The following is a 19,249-nucleotide window of genomic DNA, read 5'->3' as shown; positions in this document are numbered from 1 at the left end:
TTGTGACGTGGTAATTTTGCTTTGATCCTTTCTGAGGCGGTAACTTTGCTTTGATCCCAAAACCCTTAAATAGGAGCGCTCACCTATTATACTTTATGCTTAACGGACATTGACCTGCAGCAACTAAAACCCTGGAGAAGTTTTGAGAGCATTTTACGGGAGAAACCAAAACAAGTTCAGTTTTCTTTCTCACCAATTCACAGCGCAAACAGACACATTACACCATGTCAGCCAACCCATCCTTCAGCTCAGATGAGCTTGAAATATCTAAAGGGACCATTTTGGGAGATCACCACGTGGTGGAGGCTTTCCTTGGAGAAGGAAGCTTTGGTGTCGTAACCAAATGTCGCGATACAAAAAACAACCAAACTCTGGCTATTAAAGTCAACAAGAGCGACCCTGAAATTCTGCAACAGGCAAAACAGGAAATTTTCATCCTGGAGCAACTGCAACGCTTGGATCCAGACAGGTGCAACATTGTCGAATGGAATGGCTATTTCCTCGATGGAGAGCGCATTTGCTTAAATTTTGAACTCCTGGACCAAAGCCTGTCAGACTACATAGGGGACCGGAATAACCAGGGTCTCCCAATAAGAGAACTCAGGCCAATTTTGCATCAGCTCGCAAATGCTCTGTTCCACCTGGGTTCTGTGGGAATAGTGCATGCTGACCTCAAACCTGTCAACATAATGGTTGTGAACCGCCATGAGTCTCCCATCAAAGTCAAACTTATAGACTTTGGCATCGCATGTAACACTTCTGCAGTGATTGCTGGTGGTGCTGTGGGGACAATTGGTTATTGTGCACCTGAGATTATGCTTGGCACACCATATGATGAAGCAATTGACATGTGGTCTCTGGGGCTGGTAGCTGTGGAGCTTGCTACAGGGGTGCCTCTCTATCCTGGGGAAGACGATTATGATGTTTTGAAATTCATAATTGAAACCCAGGGTCAGCTACCAGATCATCTTCTAGAGTCTGGCTTGTACACTGACTGCTATTTCATCGAGGATAAGTACAACGAACAGCGCTGGACATTTAAGACCCAAGAACAATTTCAAGACGAGACAGAGTATCAATCCAAAGAAACTCGATCGATAAAACTTAAGTGTCTAGATGACCTCGAACAACTACTGGAGGTTAGGCGAGGACCTGAAAATGGCCAACCATTATTTGTAAGGCTAATCAAACAGATGTTGGCCTTGGATGCAAATCAGCGCATAACACCATCGGAGGTTCTGAAGCATCCCTTTTTCGACACTGGCCTCTCAAAGAGAGCCCCCTGCCTTGACATAAATAGCACAGGGGGAGAAAACCTTGTGCTCTCTCAGCAGCCTTCAAGCTGGAACAGTCATGAATCGCAAAAATTCAACTGCAGTTTCCAAAATTCAGTTGAATTTCCTCAAAAAGGACAGGTCAACACCTCAGCCAACCCATCTTCCTCTGAAGATGATCTTGAAATAACGGAAGGGACCATTTTGGGAGATCACCACGTGGTGGAGGCTTTCCTTGGAGAAGGAGGCTTTGGATTGGTAACCAGATGTCGCGATACAAAAAACAACCAAACTGTGGCTATTAAAGTCAACAAGAGCGACCCTGAAATTCTGCAACAGGCAAAACTGGAAATTTTCATCCTGGAGCAGCTACGACGCTTGGATCCAGACAGGTGCAACATTGTCGAATGGAACGGCTATTTCCTCGATGGAGAGCGCATTTGCTTAAATTTTGAACTCCTGGACCAAAGCCTGTGGGACTACATAAGGGACCGGAATAACCAAGGTCTCCCAATAAGAGAACTCAGGCCAATTTTGCATCAGCTCGCAAATGCTCTGTTCCACCTGGGTTCTGTGGGAATAGTGCATGCTGACCTCAAACCTGGAAACATCATGGTTGTGAACCGCCATGAGTCTCCCGTCAAAGTCAAACTTATAGACTTTGGCCTCGCATGTCCTGCTTCTGCACTGATTCCTGGTGACCGTGTGGGGACGGTTGGTTATTGTGCACCTGAGGTTATGCTTGGCATTCCATATCATGAAGCAATTGACATGTGGGCTCTGGGGCTGGTAGCTGTGGAGCTTGCTACAGGGGTGCCTCTCTATCCTGGGGAAGACGATTATGATGTTTTGAAATTCATAATTGAAACCCAGGGTCAGCTACCAGATCATCTTCTAGAGTCTGGCTTGTACACTGACTGCTATTTCATCGAGGATAAGTACAACGAACAGCGCTGGACATTTAAGACCCAAGAACAATTTCAAGACGAGACAGATTATCAATCCAAGGAAACTCGATATATAAAACTTAAGCGTCTCGATGACCTCGAACAACTACTGAAGGTTAGGCGAGGACCTGAAAATGGCCAACCATTATTTGTAAGGCTAATCAAACAGATGTTGGCCTTGGATGCAAATCAGCGCATAACACCTTCGGAGCTTCTGAAGCATCCCTTTTTCGACCCTGGCCTCTCAGGGAAAGCCCCCTGCACTGACATGAATAGCACAGGGGGAGAAAACCTTGTGCTCTCTCAGCAGCCTTCAAGCTGGAAAAGTCATGGAGCACAAAAATTCAACTGCAGTTTCCAAAACTCAGTTGAATTTCCTCAAAAAGGACAGGTCAACACCTCAGCCAACCCATCTTCCTCTGAAGATGATCTTGAAATAACAGAAGGGACCATTTTGGGAGATCACCACGTGGTGGAGGCTTTCCTTGGAGAAGGAGGCTTTGGTTTGGTAACCAGATGTCGCGATACAAAAAACAACCAAACTGTGGCTATTAAAGTCAACAAGAGCGACCCTGGAATTCTGCTACAGGCAAAACTGGAAATTTTCGTCCTGGAGCAGCTACGACGCTTGGATCCAGACAGGTGCAACATTGTCGAATGGAACGGCTATTTCCTCGATGGAGAGCGCATTTGCTTAAATTTTGAACTCCTGGACCAAAGCCTGTGGGACTACATAAGGGACCGGAATAACCAAGGTCTCCCAATAAGAGAACTCAGGCCAATTTTGCATCAGCTCGCAAATGCTCTGTTCCACCTGGGTTCTGTGGGAATAGTGCATGCTGACCTCAAACCTGGAAACATCATGGTTGTGAACCGCCATGAGTCCCCTATCAAAGTCAAACTTATAGACTTTGGCCTCGCATTTCCTGCTTCTGCACTGATTCCTGGTTACCGTGTGGGGACGGTTGGTTATTGTGCACCTGAGGTTATGCTTGGCCTTCCATATCATGAAGCAATTGACATGTGGTCTCTGGGGCTGGTAGCTGTGGAGCTTGCTACAGGCCTGCCTCTTTATCCTGGGGAAGACTATTATGATGTTCTGAAGTTCATAATTGAAACTCAGGGTCAGCCACCAGATCATCTTCTAGAGTCTGGCTTGTACACTGATTGGTATTTCATCGAGGATAACTTCAACGAACAGCGCTGGACATTTAAGACCCAAGAACAATTTCAATACGAGACAGGTTATCAATCCAAAGAAACTCGATATATAAAACTTAAGTGTCTCGATCACCTCGAACGACTACTGAAGGTTAGGCGAGGACCTGAAAATGGCCAACCATTATTTGTAAGGCTAATCAAAGAAATGTTGGCCTTGGATGCAAATCAGCGCATAACACCCTCGGAGGTTCTGAAGCATCCCTTTTTCGACCCTGACCTCTCAAGGAGAACCCCCAGGCACCGATATGAATAGCACAGGGGGAGAAAACCTTGTGCTTTCTCAGCAATCATCCGATTGTTTGGGTGGCCAAAATTCTAGGGGAGCTAGAAATTCTTGTGGAAAAAAAGCGCAAAACAATAACATCAACAAAAACAACCAATGAATATGGTCTTAAACTTGGCCACAATTTGGCTTGAAATCCATCAACTAATCTCTCAATATTCAAAGCAGAGCAGCAGACAACTTACCATCACATCAGTCCTTCAATCAGACCTACAACAAATGTCTTCCTTCTCTCACCCCAACCGGTCGCAGCAGATGGCCGCCCCTCCCTGAGCCTGGTTCTGCTGGAGGTTTCTTCCTGTAAAAAGGGAGTTTTTCCTTCCCACTGTCGCCAAAGTGCTTGCTCATAGGGGTCATATGATTGTTGGGTTCTCTGTATGTATTATTGTAGGGTCTACCTTACAATAATACATACAGCCTTGAAGTGACTGGTGGTATGATTTGCTGCTATATCAATAAAATTGAATTGAATTGAATTCAAGGTGAATTCGGAACTAATTGGAAACATACTGGATATTAAATAAACCTGCTTTGAGCATTAAATAATTGTTGTTTGAAATTCTTTATAACTATATAAATATAGTGCCACTTTTCTACTGTTTAAATTGCAACTGTTTAAAACTGACTCATTTATTCATACACTCGAACATAAACACACACACGGTAAATGGCCTGTATTTGTATAGCACTTTACTTAGTCCCCAAGGACCCCAAAGCGCTTTACACTACATTCAGTCATCCACCCATTCACACACTGGTGATGGCTGTCAGTGCGCCCCAGCTGCCCTGAGGCGCACTGACAGAGGCGAGGCTGTCGCACACTGGCGCCACCGGGCCCTCTGACCACCACCAGTAGGCAACGGGTGAAGTGTCTTGCCCAAGGACACAACGACCGAGACTGTCGGAGCTGGGGCTCAAACCGGCAACCTTCCAATTACAGGACGAACTGCGAACTCTTGAGGCACGATTGCCCTATATACACATATACTTTACAGTACCAGTCAGTGCTTACATACTAGTTCTTTTCCCTACTTTTTCATGCTTACTGGTACAAATGCCTGTTACTAGAGTTAAATGCTATCAATGTATTCTCACAGTTATCGAACTGTACAAATGCATACAAAATAACGCTCACGTAAACATAGCTGTGCACTAGTTTGCCCTTATTGCTGCAGTTTGTTTCAAATCACTTTGAATAAAGCTCAGCTTCTCTCAAGCTCTCTCTTACTCTCTCTCGCTTTCTCTCTCTCACTCTCACACACACACACACACACACACACACACACACACTATGTAACGTTTCAGCATCTGTGTGCCACTTTCTTCTGTCCAGTAATGCGTATTCCAAACTTAAAGTCTGAATTGCTCCTCCTCTTTCTAGGTTCTAACAATATCTCTTCTTAAGATCTTGATTAAGACCAGCGAAAACTAAATGGATGAATAGAAACAAGGAACAATGTTCAGAGAGTAAAGTATTTCTTATTTTAAGCCTCATCTATTTAAACGATGTGGTGTCTGTTTTGTAAATCATCAGCCTTTTACAGCTGAGAGGAAACAGTCAGCTAGTGTATCTCCTGATGCAGGACCTGATGCAGCTCATTTTGGGTACTACGATCACCAAGCATTTAGAAAATCTGTTAGAGGATAATAAAGTGTTTTCACCATCTTGGCCAAGAAGAAAAACACATTTTAGCATATAAATTAGCAGTCTCTTCTAAACAAGTCCTTTAGCATGCCGATGTTAAAAAAAATATAACAAAAGGCATCTATCATATTGCTAAAAGTACTAATTACAGTGTTTTTAATTGTTTAGTTATTTTAATAGTTTAATTCAAGCGTATCACTGCATTGAGAAATGGGTGGTTATCTGTTGGATAATGGGATTAAGCAGTGTTTTTGTTGACGTTCATAAAAGACAAAATCTGTAAAACAATTAATAATGAATGAGTCTGTTCAATGAAAACACTTTACGAAAGAGAAAAAAGTATCCAGCTGTAATATAGCATGCATCAGCTCAGTAGTTGAGATCACAGCTCACTGCGAGGAAAGTCTTTATGATCGTACACAAATGAGCCTCGAAACTGCAACTAAACAGTCACTGTGAGGCAGAGCTGTGGTGGTAATAAGGATAATGACAAGCACAATGAAACCTCTGCACAAGCATTTTCCTGACAAGAACAGATCCATTATTACTATTATTATAAGATTACTTCGTGTACCACAGATTATCATCACATATTATTGTTACTTCCTACATCCACCTATGAAAGTACTAAAGAAGAAGCTGAAGGCTCCAAGGTAAGCTCTTTGTCTATAGAAAGGATGTAGCTCTGAATTTATGAGACAGGCAAAGATACCAAAATACAAAAACAGATGCAAAAAACTGCACAAAAATGTAAATGTAACATATATATAAAATATATTAAAAAATTAAAAAAGTAAATAAACATAAAGATTTATAAAAATATATACAAAAAACTAAATATGTAGCCAAAATACCAAAACCACAGAACAAAAGAGAAACACGCACTTTTCTAAACGTTGTACACTGCAAGGTTTCCTGTTCAAGGTTAACCCTGCATGTGTGTAATGGACCGAGTTGATAAACAGGAGGAGTCCCACGAATTATTAGAAAAATATGGTTTTCATTTATTTAACCCCCAAAAATTAGATTTACAAAAGTAATAAATGTTGAGCTCATAAAAGAGGTCAAAGAAACAAAACTGAACTCAGGCCAAGACTGCAAACTTAACAAATGGCCTGCATTTGTATAGCGCTTTACTCAGTCCCTAAGGACCCCAAAGTACACTACATTCAGTCATTCACCCATTCACACACTGGCAATGGCAAGCTACATTGTAGCCACAGCTGCCCTGGGGCGCACTGACAGAGGCGAGGCTGCCGGACACTGGTGCCACCGGGCCCTCTGACCACCACCAGTAGGCAAACAGGGGGTTAGTATCTTGCCCAGGAGGCAGCCTGGGATCGAACCACCGACCTTCTGATTAGTGGCTGACCTGCTCTGCCACCTGAGCTACAGCCAAGTGGCCAGCAAACCAAATGACTGCCACAAACAAACATAACTGACCTAAACATGAAATGACACACACATGTAATGGCTGATCAGACCGTTGTGACACGTGAGGGGTAACAAACAAACACAATCATAAATCACAAAACAATGCAGTACAGTCTAGTTTGTTAATAAACTAAACACTAAAGAAGAAAATCAAAACCATTAAACCATTAAACTCAAATATTTAATTAAATACAAATACTTTGTTTTTAAATTGAAGAAAACACACATTCTCCCCTTCAGCAGGGAGTGGTGGTGCGGTCCAATTATCCCTCTTTGCATTTAGTGCTTTCAAACCCTGGCTACCATCTTTTGTCCAGCAACTCCCGGGGATGATGGCAGGTAAGAAGTAAAAAGACAAAGGTTAGTCAAAAATCAAAGTAATGAAGTGGCATGAATACATAAGTAAAGTAAATGTGCGCGCTTACAAATAGAACAAATGTATCCACACCAATCAATAAAGTTATTGAAAACTGAAGTGTGTTACGGTGTTCAAATGAAGAAATGAAAATACAAGAGTTACTGACTTTAGAGTGTGGCCACGGGTTTGGCCATCACAATGTGCAGACTCCAGCTGTGGTAATGCGGGCGGATGAAGATGGTCACTGATGGACCTCCACCCCTGCCTTCTGGTCATCTGTGTTACTGATTAAGACTTACCTCTGCTCTGTGCGTGTGTGTGTGTGTGCATGTGTAACAGTGCCCCAAGCAGATGAGGGCACAGCAGGCGTGATGCCAACTCATGCAGCTTCTCCTTAGAAGTCACTCAGCGCCCCGTCCGTGTAGACAAAGAGCAATAATGGGAGAAAAAAGACACAGACTAGGCTCCTCCAGGCAGACCCATTGCTAACCAGCCTCTAAGCGCTGAATGAGAAGGCAGACCCCCGCCATGCCAGGTGATTTCAAAGACAAGGGTGTGTTATCTGTAGTTTGTGTGGGAGACAGTGTGATACGCTCCCTCTGTACATGGCTAATCCCCTCATATGGCACAGCTCCGACTCCACCTCAGGGCCAAAACACAGAGGCACCGTAGCATGAATGTAGCTCTGTGCAATATTAAAAAGAATAAAGAAAATGAAATAATAATTAAATCTAGCGCTGTGTTTTCATAGATTCACCAGGTCTTTCTCCCAGTGAGAGTGATGATTCAGCTTCTCATCTGGGTCCTGTGCCAGTATAGCATTTACTAGCAGATGGATAAACAGGTTTGGAAATCCCCTCCCTGTACTAAGGTTTGTGACACACACACACACACACACACACACACATTCACGTGGCAACACAATGAGTGGCTTCCAGGAGAGACTTGCCCTTTCAAACTAATGATTCATCAATAATGTTTAGCCAGAATTGAAGCATCTGAATCCACAGCATGTCTGTGCTCTGGCACTCCTTGAGTCAAAGATCTAACAGCTCCAACCAGATGTTTTGGCTGTGCTCCAGTTGTTGTTTGTTGGGTAAAAACTGGTTAATTAAAGTTAATTATGAGTTTGTTTTGCTTTGTAGTTTTAATTGGCATGTTTATCTCTGTTTACTTCATACAGCTCATATCTTCTTAATAATAGTATGCAGGTTGAACGCCACAACTGGTTGTCTTAAGGTTGACTTAAATGAAAGAATACAAACCAAACTGTGAATGTTGGGAGTTAAATTAACTTTAAGGTGATTGGCTGATGACCAAAGCAGGTCATAGTTTGGAACCATTTGCATGTTTGTATTTTAGTATAAATGTCTGACTGTATGGTTGATTTGAAAATGTAAAGTTATTTTTAACGCGTGGCTTTTATTCAAACTCTGAAGCACTTTGTAACTCTGTGTTTGGATAAAAGTCCATCAAGTTATGAACCCATCAGCACATCCATGATTCTTATATCACCTTCCAAAGGTGCTCCATTAGACTGAGATCTGCTGACTACAGCGGCCATTAGAGTTCACTGAACTCACTGTCATGTTCAAGAAAACAGTTTAAGATGATCTAAGATTTGTGACACGACACGCTGTTCTGCTGGAGTCAGCCATCAGAGGAGAGGTACACTGTTCTCATAAAGAGACGGACATGTTCAGCAATAATACTCAGGCAAGCTGTGATGTTTACCTGAGTATTATTGCTACTCGGTTGATACTAAGGGGCCCAAAATGTGCCAAGAAAATACCCCCACAGTGACACCACCACCGCTAGTCTGCACAGCTGACATAAGGCAGGATGGATCCATCCTTTCATGCTATTTATGCCAAATTCTGACCCGACCATCTGCATGTCAGAGCAGAAATCAAGACTCATCAGACCAGGCAACATTTTTCCAATCTTCTCATGTCAAATTTTGAGAACTGTAGCTTCAGTTTCCTGTTCTTAGCTGACCAAGATGCTCTTCTGCATTCTTTGGTTGTAACAAATGGTTGTATGAGCTACGGTTGCCTTCCTATCAAACATTTTTCTCTGACCGTTGACATCAATAAGGCAGTTTTTCCAAGAGAACTGCCTTTCACTGGGTATTTTCTCTTTTTTGTCACCGAAAAGGGTGTCTGTGTTACTTCTTGTCTTATTCTGATAATCCTAGTCTGTGCTCCCATGTTTGTCCACTTCCCTGATCACCCCTCAGTGTATATATTGTCTCTGTTTTCCTCTGTCCTTTGTCAGAGTGTCTGTTCACCTACCCCATGTCTCCATGTTCCCAGTGTTCTAGGTTTCCGAGTGTTTTCCCAGTTTAGGTTTTCATGGTTGGTTCTGTTTGCTACTCAGCCAGAATAAACAGCTCGCTTTTTTAAAAGTAGGCTCCAGAATGGATGATGGGATGTTCGCATGTCTTTATGTAACACTGAGTGTGCTGAACTAAAGGTAGGCCTAGTTTCATTTTCATGGTCATAATTATCAAGACAATGATTATGTCTTATTCTGATTATTTCTCCCTTTTGGAGGTGTAACTTTTACATGAGGGGTGTAGGAACATTTCCCCCTGAATATATTTTGATAAACTGATGTTGAAGTCCCTGTTTTTGTCGTATTGATGATGCAGCTAAAATAAGTGCTTTTAAATAAAAGAATAACCATTCAAAGTGCTCAGTGGTGAAACTGTAACTCTTTCAGATTTTGACAGCTGGACAAGTGATGCCTTATTCAAAGAAACATGAGATGAGTGCAGCATATTATCTGAACAGAGATCATTCAATGAGCAAGAATAAACACTGACAAGAGAAACACTTCACTGTTGATTATCATATGAAGTCTAATGAAAGCTGTTAATCTGTTAATATCCTGTTAATCTGCATACAGCAAATAAAGAACATGTGACTTTAAAGCATCCAGCAAAGTGATAACTGTCCTCTGCCCACTAAGTAGTGACTCTACAAAAGATTACATTCAATATCATCTTTATATTATATTTATATTATATTTAGTTATTCTCCAGTGCAACAAAGCCATGTAGGGCAATGTAAGGAGCTCTGTGATTGGTTAGGAAAGGACAGACTGGCTACCTCGATTTTTCTTCACTGCACATCGATCCATAGCTTTGCACTGCAAAGGCTAACAATAGACTTTTGCTTTTACAAAGACATTTAGCCTCGGTATTCCCTCTCTTAAAATGCCACTGGACACTGGAGTGAAATGGAGCCCTGATCCAGAGTTTTATTGTTCCTAATATTTCTTATAGAGAGCACAGATAGTGTCCCACTGCAATAATCACTCATGTCTAGATATTCCTGTTAAAAGGGAGGTTTTCCTCCCTACTGTCGCATAGCAACAATGGCAAACACAAGCTATTCTATAAAACAATCTAATTTAAACAAATAATCCAGCAGAAGCTTCAGACAGCCATCATATGACAGTGAAACACTGCCATCTGCTGGACTCGAATTACACAGACGCTGCTTTGACAGGTGAGAGAGTTTCAAGTCTGCAATGACTCAAGCATCAAACTACAAAACTATTATAGCGGACATGGTGCTCTAATGGCTGCTTCATTAACGCAGGTCAGAAAGGATAAAAGAAAATCAATAAATTATGAAACACAAAACTTCTCTTATTAGCACAACACTGCCCAGGGCTCAGGAAGTGAGTGTATTCCTTATAGCCTATTAAACCATAGCATGTTATTTTGATGTGTTACAGATGAAATGGCTATCCAGTAACATTCAGCCACAAAAATGCTTTTTTAATAATTTTTTTTTTACAGCTTTGCACTTTTACACAAGTTTTATCATCAGTGTCGCAATGACTGCTGCTAAAATTGAGTACAAGATATTTGTTAGTCTGATTAAAAGGTCTTGATGCATGCTCAATCATCCAGGTAAGTAAATCTCCAAAAGTTGATTCTGTTCATCTGGACGTAGCGTTTTCAGTGGGAGAAACATTTCATCACTCATCCAAGTGACTTCTTCAGTCTCAGCTGACTGCAGGTTTCCCCAATCTTAGAAACAGTACATTTGCATAATGACTGAAACCAGCCCACTGAAGGAACAATGGGCTGGGAGGTCAGTTCGTTCCTCATGATTCTGCAAATTCTCATGACCATTGATCAATGGCCATGAGTACCATTCACAGAGAGTTGTGGAATGGCTGCAATCACAGCATTGTAAGATGGTGAAAGATGTACCCTTAAGCCCCCTCCTCAATCCTCAAACTAAAGGTGCACCTTTAGTTTTGTAATTTAATTCTTCCATCCATTTTCTATCCCTGGCTGGGTCGTGGGGGCAGCAGCCTAAGCAGAGAAGGCCACACCTCCCTCTGACAGAGAGGTCACTACCCAAACCTTGTTACCATGGCTGAAGGTAAGGACGTAGATCGACTGGTAAAGCGAGAGCTTCGCTTTTACTTTCAGCTCTCTCTTCACCACGACAGATCTGTACAGTGTCTCCAGTCTGCGTCTGCACCCGCAGCACCAATCCATCTGTGAACTCCCGTTTCCCTTCTTACATCACTCGTGAACAAGACTGCGAGATCTGTAATTTAATAAAAGCAGTAATTTGTTTGTCAGAGTGCACCATCCATTTCACACCCTGTTCTTTCTTTCCTGTCTTATATGGAAATTCACTTTGTGTAGCTGTTTGGGAGCCTGTTAAACTTCATTTATAGAGAGGTGCCTTATCATTTAGCCAGCTCTTTGAAGCAAAGCAGGTTCAAACTTAAACTTAAAGCTGTGTTAGCACTAATATTCATATTATTATACAAATATTGCCAAAGTACTACAATGAGTTTATGCAAGTAGCGTTTTCTGCAGAAAACTCTCATTGCTAATTAATTACTTTGCTGGTTTGATTAGAGTGATTTGAGTTTTTGAATGACCTCAGATGACACAGTAATATCAAGGCTTCTTAGGTGTTGCATCTGTGACTTATTGCTTTGTGATGGACAAGAACAGTTTTAAAATCTGAGGCTAGAGATGAACAGACACAGTGTCTAAGAAACATACAGTTTTCTTGCCTTGTTTGGATCTGCTCAGAGGAGCTTTGTGTTCATGAAGAAGGATCGTTAATAAAAGTGACACTAACTTGATGTTGTTTGGCATCAATGTTTAATAATCTTAGAATCATTTAATACTTCTTAAAATTATAGTCATGTGAATTATCTATTGCAGTTATTGTTGACAAAAACTGAAAATTTCCATCGTATTGTATCGTGTAACCATCCAGCTCACATATTAAATGTAAATGATTTGTTGAACTCAAGACATGATGAATGTTCCTGCATTAAAACACATCCAGCCTAGTGTTCTCACTCTACCTAAATGGATCTGTTACATTAGTAATATATGGGAGTTGTGTTTCAGTCTTTTCCACATGAGGACACTTACCTTTAGTTTTTGCTTTACTGATGAGTGGCTGGTTAACCTGCAGTGGTTGAAGTACGTGTCGGTCGTCTGGAAGAGAAGGTGTAGAAGATGTCTTTAATTAATGTAATGCTCTGAAGGTGTCAGTGATTACTGTGAATTCATTATAAAACTGGATTTCAGTGAATAAAGTGAATAAAGACAGGCCCTCATGGTGAAGCTCAGGTGTGCATAAAGTGTGGCAGGAGAGCTTTGTCATACTTTCAGATATTTTACATGAGCCAGTCTTTCAAAAAATAATAATTCATTCATCCACAGGTATCACAATGCTGATATCTGAAAGTAAACTGATATATATCCCCGACTAGGTTTACTACTAAATAAAGGATCTCCCCAAAATGACCAAATATATAAAGACACTCTCCAGAAGAACAAAAAACACATTTACATGTATAGATTCATTCCAAACAGCTCTCGTGCCTCCAAACACATACCGATGATTTGTCACATGTTGGGATGAGAACGTGTTGTTTCCAAAGCACCACAAATTGGGATCTGTAGCTCAGGTAGAGCAGGAAACCTACTAATCAGAAAGTTGCTGGTTCAATCCCCGTCTGCTCCAGTCTGCATGCCAAATATCCATTGAGAGGATGAATGTGTATTAATGTTAAATAGAAAGCACTTACAAAAAAAAGCATAGAAAAAAGTGATTGGGTGAATGAGGCAAGTTGTAGAGAGTATAAAAGTTTTATATAAGAACCAGTTCATTTACCATTATATGTTAGTCAGTTCTGTACTTTATACATGTAATATTGATTCGTTAGGTCTGATACATGTAGTCAACCTAACTCACTGACAGAAAATTTAAACAACTGTAATTGTTTATTTTCAGCATCTGAAATACTAGTTTAGTTTGTTTTTTGTTTTGTTTTTCTTTTTGGCTCCTGATATTAGTCAACTACTATTTGTCAACGTTGAACTAATAATGAATTTAAGAAAAGGTGTTATCCCAGTTTCATCCTGTTCAATTCAATTCACAACTGCAGTTGCCTCAAAGCGGTTTAAATTGCAATTTCACCAGCTGAGACCACATCCTCATTTTAGGTTTGACAGCATTTCTAGTAGATAATGGCAGATGGCTTGAGCATGAATTTAGGCTGCAGTTTGGGGAAGGCCTCAGAGGGGACTGTCAGCGACTCCTGAGCTGTGCACGAGGGGTCGACCACCCACTGGATGGCTGAAAGTCATTACATGCTTGTTAAAAGCCAACACCAATTTTTCACACTTGTGACTACTTCTCCACGTTAGGTAAGTTTTCAGTGTTTGGCATTACCAAAATGGGCTGAAATAATAAGTCAGTATTATTTTGAGTATCCAGAAGATGTGCATATTAGTTGGAAAGTTTAGTGGAGTGTGTTCGTGTGAGCAAAGTCCTGCTGATGGCTTAGATCCAGCCTATGGTAGCGCCTGCTGCAGTTCTCTGTACACTGTAAATGTATTTCATGCAGTTAAGTGTAAGTTGTGTACATGTTGTTTGAGTAAATCTTCTCAGTCAGTAAACACCAGTTTTATCATTATCTTGATTAAACATATGTAACACCTACTTGTATAGTAAGGTTAAGCTTATCAACTAGATTCGAGAGGAGTACAATAAATTTGAGAGAATTGAGTGTTGAACAGCCGGCAGATTTATTACAATGTTACAATGGTGCAATAAACCAATGTAAACAACATAGAAAATTATACCGAAGATCGACAGAGAAGAGCGCTCTTTTGAAAATAACAACAAAATAAAATAAAATAAAATAAGTAGTCTCTTTAGACCTGACTCCTGATGAACAGGATATTGTGAGTTCAATAGTTTCCAGAGAAACGATCCGTATGAAGTAAGCAGTTTTTGCTCTTGCTTATCTGAAATCCTGTGATTTGAAGTAATTCAGTCTGTAGATCTACTCCTGCATCCAGAACAGCTGGCCACACTGCTTTTGGATTCGCCAAGAGTTTTCACAGGGTCTGGCTCGCCATCCATATCCAGAACCACTTCAGATCCAGGATCACAAAAAACCAGTCTGCACATACAGTACAGAGCAATAAACAAAATAGTTCTTAACAGTTTTTCTAAATAAAATGAGATCTCATAACGTTTTCAAAATCAAGTACACTGTTGTTTTAACATTGTTCTGTCTCTATGAATTCAATCTGTACTGCTTTACAGCACTACAATCAATTGTATTTATATACCCCTTTTTAAGGCATATACAATCACATCATGAAATGTTTGCAACGTAACTAGTTTTAAATAACTTATTTACATGAATCAACCCATAACTGAAATGACAAAGTGCAGAAAAAACACTGAACAACATTCATGGCTAAAAGAAAAGTGCATCCTGCATTAGTTTTGCGCATTTGTGAAGATGCCCAATCAAATAGACAATAAAATAAAATACGACACTCCATTTCACACACAGTTCAAGTACTCCGTCTGGTTTTAGCTTTCTTAGACAATACAGAATTCACACTGTTGCAGTATTTACCACATGTAAAATTAGCATAGGTTTTCCTGCTAACTTATCACTTTTAGTAACTTACCGGAGTTCCCAAGAAACAAAACCACGCTCTGCCTGGTTTTGGTCGAGAGTAAAACACATAAAGGCCTCTGAAAAGTACATAACTTTAAGTTAGAGACTGTTAAAATACTTTATAACACTTATTTTATATCGAAAGACTCACTGTGTAGCTTGTTAATTGCTCTTGGGTGTCTTGCTCCGTTTTGCCTAGCTTAATGCAGCAGCGTGCTTTTGTTGCATTCACTGAACTACGGAAAATCAAAGTGTGTTCAAGGGGTGTCGGAAATAATAAACAAGGTAAAAAACAAAAATACTAGTAACCATTCTATAGGGGTTACACATACATAATGAATACATATTTATATCTGAACAGAGAGATATAACATGCACTAAATTCAAATTCACTGAGCCAGCCACTTATTTGCATGAGATCTGAGACACTGGAAGCAGCAAAAAAAAGCTTGTAACAAGTTGTTTTGTGCAATTCAGGTGGACTGAAAGAAAAACTATTAATAATATCAATAAATGAAAGACTGCAGTCTAGTTTAGCTGACTAAATTAAAAGTGAAGATCCAGAAGAGGCAGAGCATTAATAAGAACACTGTCAGTGTCTGTGTGTCATGGTTCTGGGTCTTTGTCCCAGTGTTTTGTGTTGGTGGACTTTTGAATCTTATTCAATCATTGTTGTCGTATTCTTATGCTGACTGAGGTTTCCTAGTTTAGTTTTCTTACATATGTCAGTTTTCTTCTTCTTAATTGTTTTTAGTATTATTATTATTGTTTGTCCTCAGTGCCTCCAGTGCATGTCAGTCTTGTTGTCATGTCCCGTCTGTCATAGCCTTCATCTCTGCATTCTGTCTTTACCGTCCTCTTAGTCTTGTCTCTCCCTCTCTCTGTGTCTTAGTGCTGTCTCTGTGTTTTGTCTCCTTTACCTGTTTCCAATGTCCCTCTCTTTGTGTTTTGTCCTTGTCTCCCCAATCCATTGTGTGCTCCCATGTTTGTTTATCCCCATCTTGGTGTCAAGCTCACTAAGCTCTTATTTTGATTTTGAAAGTCACTGTTTTTCGTGGTATTGGTGATGCAGCTAAAATAAATACTTTTAAATAAAAGAATAACCATTCAAAGTGCTCAGTGGTGAAACTGTAACTCTTTCAGAGTTTGATAGCTGGACAAGTGATGCCTTATTTAAAGAAACATGAGCTGAGTTCAGCATATTATCTGAACAGAGCTGATTCAATGAGCAAGAATAAACAGTGACAAGAGCAACAGTTAGTGCACTCTTGATTATCATATGAATTCTAATGAAAACAGTTAATCTGTTAATATCCTGTTAATCTACATACAGCAAATAAAGAACATGTGACTTTAAAGCATTCAGCAAAGTGATATCTGTCCTCTGCCCACTAAGTAGTGACTCTACAAAAGATTATATTTCATTTCCAGAGTTATTCTCCCTGACATGTAGGAGTGTAGAGGTTTAAAGTGAAACTCTTGCTGTTACATTTGTACAGGAAACATCGGACTTTATCTCAAAAATCCATGGAAATTCATTCATTATTGAAAACTTTGTTTTCATTTTTTCACTATAATGTTACTGAACTAAATGTGAGACAGCTTCTCTTTGAAAATACAATTTGTAAAAATCATGAAAATTTTAAGTGACAGAAATTCTCTGATGCAGAAAGCTGGTTAATAAGTTTATTTTATCAATTCAACAATTCAGCAGAGGGAGAGCAGATGTAAAATTAACTGAGTGCAGAACATAATGTTTTATTGCATTTTCACTATTCATTGTTTTTTAAAGCAAACTGAAGAAAAATCATGACAAGCAATAATGAGATTGTAGCCAGGATGGCTGTAAACTTCAAACTAAGCAAAACGCAACAATTCAGAACAGTTTAACCAATTTGCACACTAGCTAAGTGGACTGGCACTCCATGTTTACACATTATACCAACAATCCTGTTGTCATGGCGTCGACCTGTATATCTACAATTAGGATGTGAACTGGTAACAACGCGCCTGCATACAACAACATTAAAGCCAACATTATGTGTTCCATCACCACGTGCACAGGTGTTTCTGACCCTAACACCTGTGTCCAGAAGAAATGTGTTTATTTCTTTGCATCCACCATTTCGACCGTTGATTTGTCTCGTCTGCATCACTGTAGCACATTCGTATTCCAGCATGTTTCCAATGACATGTTTCTGATAGAAGTCCAGGCTTGCACAGAGCTCCACAGCAGAAATCAGGCCCAGCAGCAAACAGACAAACTGAACCTGCATGATCCTCTGGTGAAGAGAAAGGAAAATAGTGTTCTTATTAAACACCACAAATAATGTAGTTTCAGAAAGGAGAGACTGTGTTTGCTATCTCCATTCTTTCTGAGACTGACAGATCAGAAGAAACAAAACAAAACGGACAGTTTGATAATTAAATTAAAAGAGCTGGGACAAAACACAGCAGGGGGAATATTAACAGGAAAACTCTCAGTGTCTGTGAGATGTCTATTTTCTTTCTGATATGCTAATCAGTTAGTACAGTGATAATCAGTGTAAATGTTAGCATAGTTTTATGTGACATTGAATTTACTCAACTAAAGGTAGTTTAGTGTTGTTGGTCACCATTATCAAAAACATATGAGCTTCTGTCTTAAAAACACAAAAGGAAGCTTTAAAAAATTGTGATACAGCTTATGTTTATATAAGAATATTACATTACAACATTTTAAAAAGTGCTGTTTTTTTCAACTCTGCACACAGGACATTTTTATTGTTCTCTTTTATTTCTTCCTCAGTGGCGTCCACAAATTAAAACGTACCAAAGTAAAGCCGTCTCTCTCCTTTCATCGCAGATGTTGCTGTTAAATAGTATGTCCATCCAGCCTTTACATTACTGCCATCGTGTGGCCGCAGTCAGCTATTGTCACTGAAAGCTGCAGTAATTTCAATATTATTGGAGACTGCAGCTCTGTCTGCGATACAGGTGTGTGTGTGTTTATTTTATTTATTTTAGTAGTTTCTGCTTGCCTTGTGTGTAATTGCACTGATGTCCATCCAACTTTGTTTATTGGCTTCATTGTTTAATAATCTTAGTTATTGGTTAATACAACCACAAATTGCTGTTGAATCTAAATGTCTTACAGTGAGCCTCATTTGAATTTTGATTTTGTCTTTTCACACACTGATTGTCAGCCTGAAACTTTTACATTACCCAATGAAACAATGTTCAAGAACTAAAACGTCAGCTCGGACATGAAATCATCTTAAATGTAAATACCAGAGAGCTTTCCTCTCATGTATTTTGGCTTGGTGTGTATTAACAATCAGTGGCAGTCCTAGCCTGTTTGGCGCCCTGGGCGAACATCCCGTCTGATTATAATTCTGATTGTTTCAGGATGACCTGCCATTACCCAATGACACATCTGCTTACCTGTATCTTTTGCTCGTTTCTCCTCTTCTTTTCTCTTTTTTCTAAACTGAGCACCTGATGGCTTTGAACTTTTCTTGTCCATCTTCCATTGGTTTTAATTTTGCACTCCAGTATGAACACCCATCCCCCAACCCGAGGATCACCACGACATAACCTAACAGACCTACATCTTAGTTCAGAGATTCGCTTTGTCTGGGGTTTATTTCTGGGATTTCGCACAACCCAGGATTCAAATCATGAATTCATAATGAGCTTGGATTTACAAAATTATGAATGAAATGTGCTCTATTTGGAAGCAGCCGGCCCACCTCCCCTTTCGACGGGTTGTGTGTGAGACTTTAAATCATCAAACTATAAAATATAAATTTTAAATTTTTATTGATCCCTTTACCCCTAGTTCTAAAGTGTATATTTATTTTCTTATTCTTCTTATATTTCTTTTTTTTCTTAATGTGGCCCTAACACTCCTTCGTACAGGTGTGTACACAGAGGGAAGCCCAACAATGTCTGACCCTGATCTTTGCAGCAGGAGTGATAGCAACGATATTTAGACTTTTGCCTTTTGGTCAGTTATTTCAATTTTGATGCTTTAAAGCTCATCTTAGAAATGAATTGTTGGCATAAAATGAAAACAAAAGCAATAAAATTTAATAACATTAAAAACAAAAAAACCATCCG

At 39.9% G+C, this 19,249-nt stretch overlaps 1 long non-coding RNA gene across 2 annotated transcripts; it reads left to right on the top strand.

The window, feature by feature from the left end:
• Positions 1 to 7,223: 7,223 nt before the first annotated feature.
• LOC112843953 (uncharacterized) lies at positions 7,224 to 10,383 on the top strand. 2 transcript variants are annotated; one of them, XR_003216516.1, is made up of 4 exons: positions 7,224 to 7,697; positions 7,914 to 8,033; positions 9,478 to 9,637; positions 9,887 to 10,383. It is a non-coding gene; the product is annotated as an uncharacterized LOC112843953 (long non-coding RNA). The 2 variants fall into 2 exon arrangements; XR_003216515.1 differs by having other exon boundaries at positions 7,224 to 8,033.
• The last annotated feature ends 8,866 nt before the right edge of the window (positions 10,384 to 19,249 follow it).

The sequence above is a fragment of the Oreochromis niloticus genome, linkage group LG23, assembly GCF_001858045.2.
Source record: "Oreochromis niloticus isolate F11D_XX linkage group LG23, O_niloticus_UMD_NMBU, whole genome shotgun sequence".
NCBI lineage: Eukaryota > Metazoa > Chordata > Actinopteri > Cichliformes > Cichlidae > Oreochromis > Oreochromis niloticus.
This window is presented reverse-complemented; position numbering and strand designations above follow the sequence as displayed.